Raw genomic sequence first — 13,990 nt, forward strand, 5'->3', positions numbered from 1 at the left:
AATAATTATAAATCAAAGTAAGATAAGATCAAAGAAATGAATGACGAAGTGTCCTTTTAAATAATTATAATTGGAACTTATGTATGAGAATAAAAGTATCGAAATTTTTATAATAAATATTGTCCAAAATTTTCGAATGATTACAAATCAAAGTAAGAGAAGATGAAAGAAATGAATGACGAAGTGTCCTTTTAAATAATTATAATTGGAACTTACGTATGAGAATAAAAGTATCGAAATTTTTATAATAAATATTGTCCAAAATTTTCGAATGATTACAAATCGAAGTAAGATAAAATTAAGGAAATGGGTGACGAAGTATATATCACGATAAAAATAAAAATATCGAAATAAGACAAAAGAGCATTCATTGTCGAGAAAATTGAAAAAGTAATAATAGATCGATCGAATAGTTTGCGTATAACAAAATAGCAAAGTATCGTTATATTGAAATAAATATTAGACAGTGTGTGCTGATATAAAGTTCGTATAACAAGTTTCGCGAGACAGATGTTGACATTTGAACATTTTCGGTGGAACAACACCCCTCTCTATCTCTCTCTCTCTCTCACTCACTCACCTTTTCTTCCACGTTATCAGCCGTACGCACTCGAAGCCCGAGGCATATCGGATATCTCTCGTATCGATCGAGGGAAATGACGAGGGAAGATGTAACGCTAGCAGCTGCGCCCAGAGATCGAATATAAAATTACATATAAATACGGCACACGTGCTCCTCCTCCTTGATAATAAGCGGAATAGCGCCCTCGTCGTCGTCGCGATAAGATGTAATATGATTATGATAATGGAAATTCGGGATGAGGAATGGCATACCCGTGAACATTCCACGATTAAACTGGCAGCTTGTGCAGTTCATGGTGGAACGTATGCGAAGATAACGTCTTGCAGACAATTGATGTTCGGCTGCACAATAGAAAATTAACACACGCGGAGTATAACGCAACGTGCGTTCGTCGAATCGAAATGGAATATTCGCCGGCAAAAATGTTATACTCGCGCTGATCAATTTTTTCATCAACAATTCATCTTTGTTCCACGATCAATTATTATACGTATAATTATATAATCACATTCAAGGGGCTCTTGTTACTTGATTAGGGTAAATATAATAGGTTAAAGATTGAAATCGAGTAGAATAACCTTGTGTTTGGTCAGGCGGGAACAAATTGATTCTGTCAGAGAGGTCGCTCAAGGATTTCTGTTTTTTAAATAATTATGAAACAAGTAGATCGTTATTTTCTTTATTTGTTTCCAGGAATTATGCATCGAATAAAAACATTTAATTGCATTCGAGAAATATTTTCCAATTAAAAATAGTCAAAGTTGTATATTCATTAGAGAAGGATTTGTATAGCGAACAGAGAAATTGAATTTCTCGAAATTAAAAATAATATAATATATTTAATGAAATATCACAATTGAATTGAACACGATCACCACGGTTAGTTTAAATTAAAGACCGAGACGTCTCGTTTGCCATCTTCCCTCCTTCGCCAACGAAAGGTGGGGAGCTTGATCTTTTATTTACGCTTGTCGATTAAGCCGCAAAAATGCTCGCTTTGCGGCCGACATTAATTTCCCCCCGGGCCACTTTCCTCCTCTCGGAAAAACACTTTACAACACGCTCTATGACTTTTGTTTTCTTCCCATACGACGAGAGATGTGTCGCCTTCATCCGAACATACGTCGAGAAAAATAATTCTTCGTATCACGAATTCCGGCACCACTTTAAACGCGTGTTACGTTTCGACGAAGAAAATCGAGCTCGAAATACATAATATCCTTTCCCCATATCGATAGAATACCATTACTTCAAGTACTAAACCTATCCTTCCGTCTTACTTTTGAATAAATTTAAGGAAAAATGAATTTCTAAAAGAATTAACGAGAAATCTCAAAATACTTAAAAAGAAGAAGAAGAAGAAATTCGAAAAATATTCCTATGACACTCGCCTTCTACTTTACGTTTGAATAAATTTAACGAAAAATAAGTTTCTAAAAGAATTAACAAGAAATCTCAGAATACTTAAAAAAAGAAGAAGAAGAAGAAGAAATTCGAAAAATATTCCTATGACACCAGCCTTCTACCTTACTTTTGAACAAATTTAAGGAAAAATGAGTTTCTAAAAGAATTAACAAGAAATCTCAAAATACTTAAAAAGAAGAAGAAATTCGAAAAATATTCCTATGACACCAGCCTTCTACCTTACTTTTGAACAAATTTAAGGAAAAATGAGTTTCTAAAAGAATTAACGAGAAATCTCAAAATACTTAAAAAGAAGAAGAAGAAGAAATTCGAAAAATATTCCTATGACACTCGCCTTCTACTTTACGTTTGAATAAATTTAACGAAAAATAAGCTTCTAAAAGAATTAACAAGAAATCTCAAAAAAAGAAGAAAAAGAAGAAGAAATTCGAAAAATATTCCTATGACACTAGCCTTCTACCTTACTTTTGAACAAATTTAAGGAAAAATGAGTTTCTAAAAGAATTAACGAGAAATCTCAGAATACTTAAAAAAAGAAGAAGAAGAAGAAGAAATTCGAAAAATATTTCTATGAAACTCGCCAAGTCATAAGAATAATCCTTTTCATCTCGAAGAATCTCGCCCGTGAAAGAACTTACATCGTGAATGGTCAGGAATGAAGGAATGAAATAAAGACGTGAGATGGACGACGAGGAATCCTTTCGTTACGCGATAACGTGATTCGATTCTCAGCACGCAAAACCTTTCTGTGGCGAGATCCTTGAAGAACAGAGAGAGAGAGAGAGAGAGAGGGAGAGGCATATTATGGAAGCATGCGCGGATGCAAAGAAGAAGACGAAAGTCGGCCTCGCTATTCCGTTCACGGAGGAAACTCTATCAGGAAAGTATGGGGCGAAGTAGGTGTAAATAACTGTCCACTATCCTCGTAAACGTTTGTCACATTGCTCACATTTGTCCTTTCCGGCTTGATAGCTCCAGGCTGGTCCAACGTTTGGCAATTGTGGAACCTTGGAAAATTGCAAGCTTGCTTCGCTTTATCTCGTCGATGTGTCGTATCTTCTGCCTCTTCGAACGATATCGAGGAAACTTGTGATTCCTTTTTTTTTTTCCTTCTTTTTCGACGATCGCAATAAAATTTTATAAAAAGTACGCGAAAAGTACACACGAATCGAGAACAAATGGAATGGAATTGTTTTCGTTTGAAAAATGGACGAGTGTATTCTAGGTTTTTTTTCTCAATCGATATTGTGCGACAGTGTTTTTATGTATATAATGCGATATTGTCGCGGAATGTCACGGCCAACGTGAATCGCGGCAGAAAGAAATGACAATATCGGTTGTCATTGATATCCAAAATATCGATTTAACCGAGTCGCTTCCCGGACGCGGAGCGGAACGGACGTGTCGACTCGACGCTCCTCGCCTCGAAAATATTATATAACGTATCGTATCGTTCGATTAAACGTTTAAACATTGCGATTACGCGAAAAGATTCTTTAAATAAAATTAAAGAAAGCCGAAATATTATACGATATGTTACAAAACCAAAAAAAAAAAAAAGAATAAAAAGAGACTACTTTCGAAACCGTGGAACAACTACTTATATTATTGGAAGATGAGATACACGAGAGCACTCTCCAACTGAATTTTCATCTCTGTTCACAAAAGTTTTGCGACCTATTTAAACGTGGACCTGTTGCTGTACGTCAAAGCACGCCTCTCCGTCAATGGCTCTTCTCGCGTAATCTACACACTGTTTTCTACACATTGTCCGAATCGTCGAGGCATTGTTGAAAAATAATCGGAACATCTCTAAATCTGATTTTTATATGAAATCCTGTATAAAATTTCCTGCTTTTATATTTCTTTTTTTTTTTTTTTTTTTTTTGCGAATAAATCAAGTATTTCGATGATCTCGTTACCTCTCTTTCCTGTTTATCGCGCGCTCTACGAAAATAACAACATGTTGCTCGCTGATAAACGATGCGTCAATATTTTCTTTTTTTAATTTTTAATTTTTATTAGTGGCAAAAAACCGAGAAAAATTGTATATCCTCGGTTTCCTCTTGCTTTGAAAATAAGCTTAATCTTATATTTGTTCAAACAAATGGTTTGATTATATATATATATGGAAAGGAAAGTAGTATATATGCATGAATGGTTAGATACGTAAGTAGAATATCCCTATGAATGATCGGGCGAACGACATAGGTTTCAGAGTTGAATCAAGTTGAAAAAGTAAAAAATTTCGAATAAAAAAGTTACTTCGATTAATTACTTATAAAAATGCTTGGATAATATTTATTCGTAGTTATTATAGTTAATCCACTACGATCAGTTTTGAACAATAAATCATCGGAGTGGCTTATCGAGATAACTTCAATTATTCAATCTTCCCCATCGTTATAGGCAGATTTTAATTTCCTCTACCTTCGAACAGAGATTCGGGGAAAAATTTCAATAAAATTCAATTGAAGTTTAATAATTTCGGAAGAAGGTTAATCAAACATTTTAAACAAATCAAGTTATTAATTGAAACAACTCCATCCGAAATTTCGACCAATTTTTAATTACTTTTTCAATGGGCGTATCAGCTCTCGAATAATCAATTACGGATTTATTATTGCAGATTTATCTTCTACCCTTAAATGAATCAAAGAGAATGATATTAACGCGTTGCTTATTAAAAAAAAAGAAAAAAAAAAAATTAACGAATCCACGAATAATGACACGATTTTAATTAAAACTACATTGCGTGGACCAACAGAACGCGATATATCGATTAACGGGATATTGTTCGTGCCACGGAATATAATAAAGTTACTCCATTTATCCTATACGTTAACGTGGCATAATGGAAACCTCTAGAAGTTGGGATAATCGAGAATCTATAAAATTAAACGTCGAATAGTTTGAATGCCGTTACATCGATCGTTTCGCAAAGCAAAGCGAACGATGAAATTAAATATAAATTTATATCTTGTATAAGGATAAACTATAGTAGACTCTTTATCTCTTTTATCTCCACCCTTCGAGAAAATTATCGAACGTTCTGTTTCTCGTTCCTCGAGCGAGATTGCAATCGTGAAACTCTCTCGTTTCGTTGCGTTCGAACTTTTTTAATATTCAAACAGAATCGACAACTCGACGAAATCGAATCCTTTCTTCAAATCGATCAAATGGTCAATGTGATTCTGCCTATCCATAATGAACATATATATCATTTCGTTTCATCTCTATTATTCCATTAACGAGGCTCGATTTTTAATTATTAAATAAGCTTTTAAACTTTCTGTTGAAAACTAACGATATTGTTATTATTATTATTATTGTTGATAAGTTCAAAAGTATTAATAATATATCGCACCGTCTATTAACAAATCGTCGATCTACCACGTGTCTCTCTCGAAAAGAATAAATCGAAGAGGATTCGAAGAATTTCATCCCCCTTCGAAATTTAAAATTTCTTCGCTTAAACGAAGAAACGTGGCTCGAATGAACGAGCCCGATTCTCTGTTGCTCGAGCGTGGCAATGGAAGATACGTAAGAAAAGATCTTCGATTTGAAGATGGCACAGCAACGGCCACTTTACGAGCCATCCATCCTTCGAAACCTTTCTTCCAATCCCTCTCTGTGCGCATTTTCAAAAAGCAAGGATTGGGAGAAGAAACCAAGACTCACAGTCGAATTAGAATAGATTTCAGCGACGATTTACATCGAAACACAGTTAGACTCACAATTGAGTTGCAAGTACGTTCAATACAAACATTCGTTCATTCGAAGCTCATGATATAAACGATTATACAGTTGCTACGATAGCGGATGGTCCTTCGAGCAGAGTAACATTTAGGCACCACATTTGTGCAACATCCAAAGTCGTTGCACGACTTTAACAGGGGCTTATAAATAGCAACGGCTACATTCTCAACCCATTGCACTCGCATTATTTATACATATTATATATATTATTTATAATATATAATTTTTACAGTAAATAATGTATAATATAATTACATTCTGGAAACTCTTGTTACTCGATTGGTAACCTTCTTGAATGTATAGTACGAGTTAAAAGTTTGCGACCGAGAAAGTGCTTCCTCCCTTTCGAATCTCTCTGCTCCGCTCGTTGACTTTCGAATTTCTGGGGAGGGATTTTCATGGCGGGGGGTGGAAATATCTGGTGTGGCCAGATACACGTGATCCGTGAGGGGAGAGTTAATGTTACAGAAATATCTGGATAGCGTGGTGGCGCATGTGAAAGCCAGCCTCGCATAAACGTCGATCAACGATATCGCATTGTCGTCGGCGGGGCGGCTCCTTTCAACGTTGAGAGAGGGGCTATGAGACGATCGTTTCGCACGGTTGTTGGAGATTCTGAAAATATATTTCTTTCGGCATTTCTGGGTTATTGGAAAGTAATTTAATCGGGGAGCGAGATAAACTTGAAAACTTGTGGAACGAGTCATTATCCGATTTTGCAAAATCGAATAAATTCGAGATTTTCCTTGTTATCGAAGTGAGTTGTAGTTATATTTGGGGTTGTAATCGATTTATAAAACTATGATACGAATAGAATCTATTTAATTCTTATAACTCGTTGCCAACGATTGTTTCTTTTGGATGGAGAAAGGAATTCTTCCACAATTTTTTCCGATATCGTGTTTCCAAAACGTGACAACACGAACTTCGCTCTGGATTAATTTCTAGAGAAATTAATCCCGGATGATTGGATAATCTTGCGCAATCGAAATTTTCTTATTCCTTCGTGAATAAAAAGAATGATGGCTCGTGGCAATAATTAAAGAATAATGCAGTACAATTATTTCTTTCGTTAAATTCTTTTCATCCTCCATTATTACATTTTCGAAAAATTTGTCCTCGTTCCAATTTTTAACCCGCAAACGTCCGGGTTCGATTTCTGAGAAACTTATCTCGAATACACGAATGAAATTTAGATCTATAACTCGTTTCGCAATTGATTAAAGAATTATTTCTTTCGCTAAAGATACAGATCTCTTCATCATTCTTTCGAAAAATTTGTCCTCACTCCAATTTTTAACCCGCAAACGTCATTCCGGGTTCAATTTCTGACAAATTTAGATCTTGCACAATCAAAATTTTCTTAAATAAAAAAAATTACGATTCCTTTCGCAATTGATTAGAATTATTTTGTTAAATACAACTCTTTTCATCCTCTATCATTCTTTCGAAAAATTTCTTCCAATTTTTAATCCACAAACGGGTTCGATTTCTGAGAAACTAATCCCGAATACACAATGAAATTTAGATCCATAATTCGTTTCGCAATTGACTAAAGAATAATTTCTTTCGCTAAAGATCTCTTCATCCCCCATCATTCTTTCGAAAAATTTATCCTCGTTCCAATTTTGAACCCGCAAACGTCGTTCCAGATCAATTTCTGAGAAACTAATCCCGAATACACAATGAAATTTATATCCATAATTCGTTTCGCAATTGACTAAAGAATAATTTCTTTCGCAAAGATCTCTTCATCCCCCATCATTCTTTCGAAAAATTTGTCCTCGTTCCAATTTTGAACCCGCAAACGTCGTTCCAAATCAATTTCTGAGAAACAAATCCCGAATACTCAATGAAATTTAGATTTTGCACAACCGAAACTTTCTTATTCAATGAAATCACAATGAAATTTATATCCATAATTCGTTTCGCAATTGACTAAAGAATAATTTCTTTCGCTAAAGACACGGATCTCTTCATCCCCCATCATTCTTTCGAAAAATTTGTCCTCGTTCCAATTTTTAATAAACGTCGTTCCGGGTTCAATTTCTGGCAAACTGTTGTAATCCCGGACACGTGACTCTTGCGAAACTTGCAATCTCATCGAACGCAGCAGGACAAAAGCCGAGCTGCTAGTAATTACGAATCGGGCAACTGTCCACGTGATTCGACTCGTCTCCCCGATGACCGTGAAAAGCGGCGGGTATATTTGGATGGAAGTTTGCGTCGCGGTTCCAATCCGTGAACAGCGTTCGGATCCACTCGAGGGATGACGGCCGTCAATTATAACGGTGGAGCGATGGAACAACGTGCCTCGCGATCGCCGTCAATAACCGCAATCGAGGACGTTTCCATCTTTGCCGCTCGTACAACATCCCTCGGCTTTGCTGAAATTGATCCATCGGATCGTTCCATCGCTCGAATATAAATTCTAAGGCAACGCCTAATTTGCCCTTCTAAGTTCAATATATATATATAGCATTCGTTTGTAAAGTGAATTTCTTCTTTAAATATGGAGAGTGTATTCGAGAGTGTTTTACGTGTAATTGTAATTGAAATAAATACGTGATTTCTGAATTGCAACGTCGAATATTTTCATATTCTCGAATTCGTAATTTTTTGGTTACTTTAGCGTTAAAGTTCTGCGGTTTTCTAAGAACAGCGGATTGTTCTGCGTGAAAATTAGTTTAAATTCATGACGTCATTATGCGGTTCATCGAAAATGTCCAAGATGACGAACTTCAAGATGAACGTGGAGAGTAAAGAATTATCTCTTTAAAATTCATAGACCTTTGTGGACTGGAAATAAGACGAAATAAAGTAGTAGAAATTTCTAATAAATCAATTCTTATTAACACAAATTGCAATTTTTATTAACGCATCGTTTCGAATTTCGTTTTATAAATATTTTCCAAACTTCTTCGGCTCGTTGATTGCGATTCGAGAGACAAAACGGATCTAACGCGTCCCGCGAGACGAGAAGACTCGGGCGAAAAAGTTGGAATTAAAAATTTAAAGTAAGCGCATCGACTTTAATTCCCGATATCGTTCTATTTATATACAGGGAGGGCAAATTTCACGGCAAATTAAACGCAATTTCGCGAGAAGAAAATTATCTTCGTCGGGGGCCAAAAACTTTAGAACGATTTCCTTTACGTCCTTTTATTTGCCCGCGCGCTGTTTGATCAAGAAGAAATCGATCGTCCAAAGTTCTTCCTCTTCTTCTTTTTTCCCTCCTCCGTGTCCTCTCCTTTGTACTTTTAACGTTCCCTCCAAAAATATATACGACAACTCGATGTATTCTTTCCCGAGTCTAACCGCTTGTTCTACTCTTCGATTCTTCGGTTTCACCATTTCGTTTGCCATTCTCGAGGAGGATGGAAGGCATCGTTAAGAAAGGGAATGGATAATTGCCTGCAACTTATAACCAAGTTTCCACGACATTAAGGCCACCCCTCCCCCCTGAAAACGACCCGTAAAAATTTCCACGAATAATGGAAAATACGTGGAGGAACGATCGAGGGGAGAGAAGAAATTGTCAAAAGATTGCGTAACAAGAAAGACGGATGCGCATGATTTCCCTCCTCCCAAGTTGGGGAAGAAAGTTTTAATAAGTTCCACAGCTTGCTTGTGCACGGAACGAGGAAGAAATTGGCGATGAATTTGTAAAGTGTCCGGGAACTTAGTGGAGCGGAGAGAACTCTCTGTTTAACCTCGCAGCGCGAACAGAAATTTTTCAGATGAAATTTTGAAATTTCCTATTTTTTCGATCGTCCATCGTTCCGTGAATATAGTTATATTGAACGAAATCTGAATTCACGATATTAGGATTAATAGACGTGGCAATTTCGTAATTCCAATCATTCTCTATCAAGATTCGAAGATAATCTGCTCTTAAACTCGAAACATACCGAATGATCCCTTTTCCTAGTCGCCGACTGTCCCTGTTAGAAATAATCGAAAATAGCTGACCAATTTCCCAAGAAAACTGGAATATCACTTTGATCGAATACGTGGAAATTGAAAGGAGAGAAAAAAAGAAGAGAGAAAATCTCGAAATTTTGTTCGACGATTTTCAACGTCTCTCCTTTTCCAGAAAGTGATTATTCGATTAAGTATCTCGAAGATTCGGTTAATTTCGCCAAGATGAGTTTCCAAAGATATATATATATATATAGAGAGAGAGAGAGAGTTACGTAGTTTCGAGGGAGGAATTCATTGTCCCAATTTGTGATGCCGGAATTCTGCGGTAAATAGCATCCCCTTAAAGGGTTTGATCGAAAACGTGGTTGGGACTATCTCTGCACTATAACCGATGCAATATCGTAAACGTTCAGGCGGTGTCGATCAGCGAAATTCCTCGCAACGTTCCCTCGACTCGAAGGAGAGAACAAAAAAATGGAGAGAAATGGGGGAGGAGGAATGCATCTTCAACAAAAATCGAACGAAAGAATTACAAACCCTTTTGTTTACTCGTAATATATAATAATAATAATTGTACAAATTCCAACTGTCGAAATCGATCGGCATACGCTGCTGCCATTCAATTTTATGCACGAGTCGCGTCGAACGCAGCAAATAATCACGCGGAACAGGTGAGCAACTTGATCAAAGCCACGGATAATTTTCGATGTTAATTACGGTGACGTTGGCCCCAGGCTGTTTGACATTGTAACAACAAGAGCAGGAAATCACGCGGTGGCTGGAGATGTTGAATTACTGGATGAAACGAACGGTTTCGAAACGAAACTCGCGCGCGCATGGATCCGCGTGCAATCGATTAAAGATTCCACTCCCCAAGATCGTTTCCACGCGTGGAAATGGATAATCGGTCAAAGTAATTAACCCTTCTCTAAACGTTTTAATCGAAACAACGTGTCTCCATTACGACTCGATCGTTGAGAGCGAGAATTGTTCCCGATTCCATTCGGATTCGAGAAACGACTCCATTACTTCGAACGAAGATCCAGCTGATATTTCTGATATTTCGATCTGCGTTGAAATTGTATCGTTGACGATATCGTTAAGTCGAGGTGTGCAAAAATGCTGGACGAAACGGTTGTGCAAAATATATTTGTGTCGTAAAGGAATCGCGTTTCAAGTAAACGTTCGATTAACTTAAAGGGGAGGAAATGAAATTATGAAAATAAGAGACGACCTGAAAACCTAATTATATACAGGTTATTTCGTATATCTTTCGGATAAGTCGATCTTCGAATCGTAAATTCGCGTGTGAAACAAACACGAAACGAGAGTAGATTTTTATCTCCTCCTGAATTTCAATTCGGTTTTTATATTATTATACTCGATCGGAAACGATTATTGATCCTTAAATGATTAGAACGATACGAGCTCAATATCGGGATAATCGATCGACAAAAGTAAGATAAAATTAAGATTAACGATCGAGAAATTTAAAAAAGAATTTTACACCTATTCGGAAAAAACACACGGGTCCATAAAAATGAAACTAAGATTAATGACCGTGAGACACGGCCAACGAAGTGACCAATCGATTCGATTTGAACGTTCGAAAATACAACTGCAATCTCTACATTCGATCCAAAAATCCGATATTTCTCTTCCTTTCCGATAAAACTTCACTCTAAAAATTTTCAACTCGCTATTCGAGATGATTGAACGGTTAATTTCAATCTCTCGTTGGAAACGAGACACGGATTAATAAGAATCACTATTAATATGCACAATTACGTTCGTCGCGAGAAAATGTTTCGATCCTCGTCCAAAAATCCAATATTTCTCTTCCTTTCCAATTAAATTTCAATTGTCTGTGTAAAATTTTCAACTTGCTGCGAACGATCAATTTCAATCTCTCGTTGGAAATATTCTTCACACATGGATTAATAAGAATCACTATTAATATACAGATTTCATCGACACGTAGGATGAAATACATTACATTCGTTGCGAAAAAATGTTCCGATCCAAAAATACTTCTTTTCCTTTTCGACAAAACTTCAATTGTCAACTTCAATTTAAAATTCTTAACTACTCGAGACGACTCGAACGGTCAATTTCAATCTCTCGTTGGAAATATTGCTCCGATTAATAAGAATCACTATTAATATACAGATTTCATCGACGCAGGGTGGAGCATAATTACATTCGTTGCGAAAAAATATTTCCAAAACTTCTTTTCCTTTTCGACAAAACTTCAATTGTCAACTTCAATTTAAAATTCTTAACTACTCGAGACGACTCGAACGGTCAATTTCAATCTCTCGTTGGAAATATTCCTTGGATTAGTAAGAATCACTATTAATACAGATTTCATCGACACGCAGGATAAAGCACAATTACAAGATGACGAGTACTCCGGATCCAGGAGCATCCTCTCATAATTGCAGGTAATTTTCATCGAACGCAATAATTGGATCGCGATTGACAGAAACGATTGTTCTCGATCGATCGACGAGGCAACGTCGTTCTTCCCTTGATTAATCGAAGGAAAAGCAATCGTCGCGAGAGGAGAGCAACCACAGTTTGGAGGAGGACGATTTTTTCGGAAAAAAAAACGAAGGGAGCAATCGACGTGGGTTGCATTCCGCGGTTATTTCCCGTCGGTTAAACGGAACAATAGCCGGGAAATACGGCGCGCTTGCGTTCCAAAACTCGGGTGTCCCCGAAGCCATCCGGGTTAGGGGCGTTAAATTTTTCATCGACCGTCCTCTCCTCGTGGATCCATCGAGATAAAGGGTCGGTGGGCGTGTTTCATCGATACTTTCCTCGAGAGCGAAATAACTTAACGACGACGAATGGAAACAGGAATGGTGTTGTTGCCCTCTGCGAAACAGGAAGAGGGGAAAAAGTAGGACGCTGGGATAGAAATTGGGTAAGAGAAGGAATGTAAAATTGTGAAGATACCATTCCTTTCTGAATATTTAAAACTGTCTTCAATGGCCGATTATTTTTAACACGTCCAGCCTTTCGTTCGCGCCACGATAAACCATCAAGCCGATAGGCGAGCCAAAATATAAACGCTTGAAGAAAAAGGAAGGAATGCGAATTGGCAAATGTTAGGTTCAAAGATGGCGAAAAATTTAAAAGTTACAAGCTTTTGTGATCGAACAAGCCTTCGTTTACCTTGTTTCAATAAATTACAAGTAACGCATTCTTTTCCTTGAAGCGTTGAACCGATGTCGTCTAAATTAAATGTTCGGTCTCACGCAAGGAATGACACGAACGAAAAGTTTAGCGCTGATCCATCGGGATAAGCATGGCGTTCAACGTGTTAAAGGAATCTCGTGGGGACGAAGGAACGCGATAAATCTAATTGGAACGAAGGTCGGCTAAATTTATCGCTCGTGGCCTCGTTAAGCGGAAGTTTAAACTGGTAGAGAATTGCATCCCCGAAATATTCGATGGCGCTGGAGAAATGGCCGGCGTGAAAGAATGAACGAAGAGGCCGAGCAAAGAATCCGCCCTAACGAAATCGTTCTTCCTTTCGAACCTTTTCGCTACCTCGCAAAGGCATTATTCAAATGCGTTGCTTCCATCCCTCGAACGGAATTTCTCCTAGAATTTTTCCTCCGGTGAGGATCGAAATCGAGAGATTTCGTTAAACGTGGCGTCGTGCACAGGGAAATATTTGGACAGAAAGGAAAAATTTCAACGCGCGGATATAATTTTAATTCGAATTCCTTCACTATTTTACTCTCTCGAAACCAAATTTTCCAACACCACGAATTTGTAGAAATGTTATATCCTCCTTGGTTGTTGGAAAAGAGTAATTTCGTTTTTTCACGCTAGGGTGTCGCTAGTGTTGAACGTTTATCCAGCCAACTTCATTCGTTAAACCGTCGTGTTGTTGTTATATATTTTGAGAGTCGACATCTCGTGGTTTATTTATAACAGAGATGCAAGATCGAAAGGAGCATATTTTTTTTTATTACCGAAAAGAGTGCTATTCAGGCGAGAAAAAATTATATGAAGATGTGTCAATGGTATCGAAACTAATTTTCAAAATTTCGTTCCGACGAAATTCGATGTTAAAGATGCGCCACGTTCTGGAAATCGATGAAGACAGAATAAAGGCAGCGATCGAAGCGAATAACGACTCGAGAAATTGAATGTATCCAATTCGACTGTTCACGTGATCGCGTGAAACGACTCGATGTTTCATCGTCGCGGAAAAAGACGAAATTACTTTCCGAACAAGCCAATAATATTGGACAGGTTGCTCGTACTGTTTCTCAACATCGT

The sequence above is a fragment of the Apis florea genome, unplaced genomic scaffold, assembly GCF_048593485.1.
Source record: "Apis florea isolate Af1SG1 unplaced genomic scaffold, ASM4859348v1 contig_3170_pilon, whole genome shotgun sequence".
Lineage (NCBI taxonomy): Eukaryota > Metazoa > Arthropoda > Insecta > Hymenoptera > Apidae > Apis > Apis florea.